The 5,014-nt window shown below is 45.9% G+C and overlaps 1 long non-coding RNA gene across 1 annotated transcript in view; it reads right to left on the minus strand.

Annotated features, from left to right (window-relative positions):
* Window positions 1-2,287: 2,287 nt before the first annotated feature.
* The window catches only part of LOC109303340, a 26,822-nt gene continuing 24,095 nt past the window's right edge, over window positions 2,288-5,014 (minus strand). Inside the window, exon 4 of the long non-coding RNA XR_002099062.1 lies at window positions 2,288-3,166. This is a non-coding gene — a long non-coding RNA (uncharacterized LOC109303340). The remainder of the gene's footprint in view (window positions 3,167-5,014) is intronic.

Consider the following 5,014-nt stretch of genomic DNA (forward strand, 5'->3'; position numbering starts at 1 on the left):
CAAGGCAGTCAAGTTACCCTTCCTAAGATTAAAGCATTTGCAATATAAGACCAGGGATGCTCCTAAAGTTGCAGTTGTGGCAGACCAGCAGGGGGCACTCCTGCACTAAGTCACCCACCTCACTGTGCCCGACCACCTACCAAGCTCTAAGTGCCTCCCCAGGGGCACCTCACATCTGGCCAACCCCCTTCCTGGAGCACACCCACAAGCCTGGGGTTACTTCTGCCACCACCCAGGGGTCTCAATGGTTTTCAGGATCTGTGCCCCCTGGGGTATACAGGCCTTGCAGTCCTTGAGGGTGCTTGACTCACTGTGAGAATGTGGGGTGCTTGCTTTAGCCTGAAGCACAAAAAGTAGCCTCCCTTGGTCATGTGAGCCAAGGGAATAAAAGAGGAATGCCCAAATCCTCTCTCAGCAAGTCCACCACACTTGGTACAGCAGATAACTTTATTGGTACAGAGGGTTGACCTGAGGAAGGGTACAGGATAGGGAAGTAACAAATAATAATCTTAGAGCAAACAGTGGCTAGGTAGCCTTTGATCATGTATCTGCTTTACTGCAAGCTATATATCTAGATAAGTTTCAGGTAAGTTACTCACAAGTATCATCCAGAGGCTGACAGAGCTTTCCTCTGGAGGCTGGCAGTTCATGGTGTGTCCATGAGTTTCAAGAGAGATCCCCTTCTCACTGCCTGGTCAGTTACTCACATGTTCCCCAATAGAGCTCTCTCCCTTCCAGGAAGAAGGGGCTCTTAAATAAACTTTTCTGACCACACCTTCCAGGACTAATCAGGGCAGGTGTTGTTTAAAGCTAACCAACCAATTTAAAAAGCATCACCAGTCAACTCAGAGATTGACATGTCTTGAGCCACTACCCCTTTGCCATGAGGTCACTGCTTAGGACAACAGAGAGCTCTCTCTTCTGTCAGTCACATAGGCAGAGCTGGTTGCTTAGCAACCAGAGTGAAAGACACCTGAGATTGAGGGAGGGGGACACAAACTAGCCCCAGGGCGAGGAGAAGGCTGGAAAAGGATATCATCACAGCAGCTATTTTCAAAAAGCCTTATTCTCACCTATAACAGGCACCTCTACACAAGTAGTGGGGCTGTTCCAAGACACTGCAATTACAGTGCATTGGAGCCTGCTGGCGCATGGTAATGCCCACATTCCAACAGACTCTAGCATCTCATGTATCAGTGTCCCCTTGCTGAAAAATAGTGGCTGGAGTGCTTTAACTAAAGTTCATTCAATATAGCTTTAGTTACAGCACTCACACCACCATTTTTCAGCAAGGGGATAATAATACACAAGATGCTTTGGGTGCTCTAATTAGAGCAACTCCCAGAGCTGCTTTAATTTAAGTGCCACCCCCCCAGAGCACATGTACAAATGCCCTATAAGCAGAATGAGTTGAACTACACTAATTTGCATTACCTGGACTATGTTTTACAGTGTCCATCCTATACAATCATAGAAGTAGAGCTGGAAGGGCTCTTTAGAGGTCATCTTGTTCACCCCCCTGCCTGAGGCAGGATCAACCCTATCTAAACCATCCTTTACAATCCCTGTCTAACCTCCTAGCAAAAATACACGATCTACCCAGACACCCCACAAGACATAATGCCCTAATCAGCCATAGGTAAATCAGGGGGACCATGACGGCCAATGCCCTAATGCTTCAAAGGTTAAAATACACTTGAGAGATTCCAGGAAGATGGCCAAACACCCTTACTACAAAGGAAGGCAAATGCCATACCAAACTAACCATATGGTAAAATTTCTTCCTGACTTCAAATATGATGACTGGTCTAACAATGAGCAGATGGGCAAGACCCTCTAGGCAGTAATATCTGGCCACCCTATTCAAAATCCCCTGCCTTAGCTGCAGCCAATACCCAATATTTCTAAGGCAAATGTAGCAGCAGGAAGATAAAAATATTCCTTCCTGGCCCCATGCCACAACCAGCAAAGCCCGGAAGTATGGAAAATACTCATAATAGAACACAGCCATAGCTATGCCTAGATCACCCCTTGTTGGCTACAAATGTCCAACTTGGGATCCTTGAAATTCTGGTTTATTAGGCGGATTGAAACACTGTAATGAAGTCAAATCATAAACCTTGGGGCTGGTCCCTTCACACACACACACGCACACGCACATGCACACGCACACGCACACACACAGTAGCAAGCTACGAATGTTTGTGGGGGGGAGGGGCACCAGAGTCGCGTATACCTATCCCACAAGTGCTGGAGTCCGCCGTCGATGGCCAACCAAGGCTTCTTCCAGCGTGGTGTTATCCTCCAGAAGCGGGTCGCCGGCTGGTCCTTCTGGCTGGACAGGTCAGGTGCTGGTCAAGTTGGAGATCAAGAGGGTGCCGCCGAGGGTCACTTTTCACTGCTTTTTATCTGTCCTTGGCAGACTTTGGTGACTCCCCAGTTTTCAGGTTTGCCAATCCAGGGGTCGTTGACCCTCGTGGGACTTCCCCCTCAGTGGCTACTGGATGGCATCTGTCAGCCCCAGGGGTCGTCCCCATGTACATGCAGGTTTGGGAGTCCGTTGATGACTTTTGATTAATTTACCGCTGTTATGAATAGGGCTCTGGGAGCAGTTGATCTGGAGATATTCAGCCCCAAAAGTTGGTCCCCGACATTGATTAACTCAGACCAGGGCTTCTAGGGAACTTTAGAAAATTCCCGGTTGCTACGTTGTCTCCTATTGATTTCTTCCCTTGGTTGATCTGCGGTTCCTGTAAGTGTTAATTGCCACTTGTTACTGAAGCCTGCTACTGTGTTACGCATTCAATCGCTGATTCACTCCTCTTTCAGGGGCCCACCTGATATGGGGAAGTGGCAGTTTGATTCCTGCCCTTGTTAACGTTGTTACAGTGTATAACTTACTTCTAAAACTAAAACACATTTAGTTAAAAGGTGAAGAGTATAAAACATAAGCTACAAGAGTAATGCCATGTCACGCAAATAGATAAAAATGCCAAAATACAAGGGGAGCTATAAAATACACACATACAAACTTTAAAACACAATTCCTTATCTTATAGTGAAATAAAGAGGAAGGAAGAAATAATAAGAATAATAAGAGGAGAAACATATCCAAAGAGGGGAAAGCAAATGCACGCAAGAGGAAAAGGGGGCTTTCTGCTACACCCTGATCAATGCCAGTACCGCCTCTTTTTGAACACCTCCAGTGATGGAGGTTCCATAACTTTCCTAGATGGTTTATAGAATGAAAACTAATAAAAATGAGTGTTTATATGATAATTTAGAATTGCATTCCATAAACCTGTGATTGCCTGGCACATTCTTAGAAAGCAGGCTCAGTCCTTCTTTGGGCTGCTAGTTGCTTGGGAGCATAAAGTCTCCTTTATGACAGGAAGATAGATCTGGTGCAGGTAGTTCATAGATTCATAGATGCTAGGGTCGGAATGGACGTCAAAGGATCATCGAGCCCAACCCCCTGCCAGTGGCAGAAAAAGGTACTGGGATCATGTGACCCCAGTGAGGTGCTTGTCCAGTCTCCTCTTGAAGACCCCCAGGGTAGGGGAGAGCACCACCTCCCTTGGAAGTTCCAGCTTCTGGCGACACTCACCATGAAGTTCTTTCTGATGTTCAACCTAAATCTACTCTCCATCAACTTGTGGCCATTGTTTCTGGTTATTTCAGGGGGTGCTCTGGTAAATAGAGCATCTCCTATTCTCTGCTGCCCCTCCCACCCCCCATGAATTTGTATACTGCCACAAGATCCCCCCTCAGCCTTCTGATGTCAAAACCTGCTCTATTCCTAAAGATAGAAGAATGACAGACTTTCCCTGAACAGAAGACAGGGGAGATATGCACCTTTATAGAATAAATAAGGTATAAATATAGAGTACACGCTTTCATGAACCGAACCCAAGTTCACTTCATATGAGACTGTTCGAGGACATGCAGAAAACAGAATATAGGAGGAGGAGTCATTGATGTCAGGGAAACACCCACAGGGATCCACCAAGGCCTGCACCCACATAGAGGAGCACACCTTTGTGGACTTAGAAGGTAGGGGTACAGAACTGGAATATGTATCCTGTCTACTACACAGCACAGTAATAAAATCCCATTTCATTTATTCTGTTTTATATCATGAGCATATGAAATCTATGCAATCTTGTGCACTGGGACCTATTTACTGGCCTTGCATCCTGGAAAGACCACTTCTAGGGTGGATCTCTCAGCATCAAATTGATGGCTCATTAACCAATAAATTCATGATTGCAAAAGCAGAAAACGTGTTTCCAGAAAGCAGCATTCACCATTTCCTGCACTGAGACAGTAGATCTTCCTTTGCAGCCGGGCTCAGGTGATTTCTGCATACAACTCTAGAGTATGGCCTTCTGCCTCCAAATGTTCTGCAGCATGGATATTTGGTCCTGGTTTGTAGCATGATCAGGGCTACCTCTAGGTATTGAATTCCAAGGCTAAGAAGCACCACTCCACAGCTGCTGAACAGTTTCATGCATTGTCTGCATGATCTGCATGCATTGTCTTCATCATCTTTATTCCTCCTGCTGTAAGGACAGCTGCTACAGAAGAATCACAGTACTCCACAGATCTGTGTAGCCCTCGTGTTTGGCAGTAAGATGGTAAAGATATAGGAAACAGCATGAAACAGAAGAAGAGTTTTGACATCCCTGATCTTGAAATATATGGCTCCATACTACCCAGAGATCACATGACTATTAGTACACTTACCCCACAAAACCTTTGTGAGGAAGGGAAGTATTCCACCATTTTGCAGGTGGGTGAGTTGATGCATAGAGTGACTAATCCAGGATCATACAGTCAGCCTGTAGTGAGTCTGGATATATGTTTTCCCAGTACTCAGACCAGTGACTGAACTGCTAAGCTGTCCCTCCTTTCTTCATAACTTCCTGTCCATTGAAAGTCCTATGCAGCCATGCTGGTGTGGGCAAAACAGCCTTAGACTTCTGATGAAGCAAAGTGGAAGGAAGAGCATTCT

This window comes from Gavialis gangeticus, unplaced genomic scaffold (assembly GCF_001723915.1).
Source record: "Gavialis gangeticus isolate Ggan-Ray unplaced genomic scaffold, GavGan_comp1, whole genome shotgun sequence".
Lineage (NCBI taxonomy): Eukaryota > Metazoa > Chordata > Crocodylia > Gavialidae > Gavialis > Gavialis gangeticus.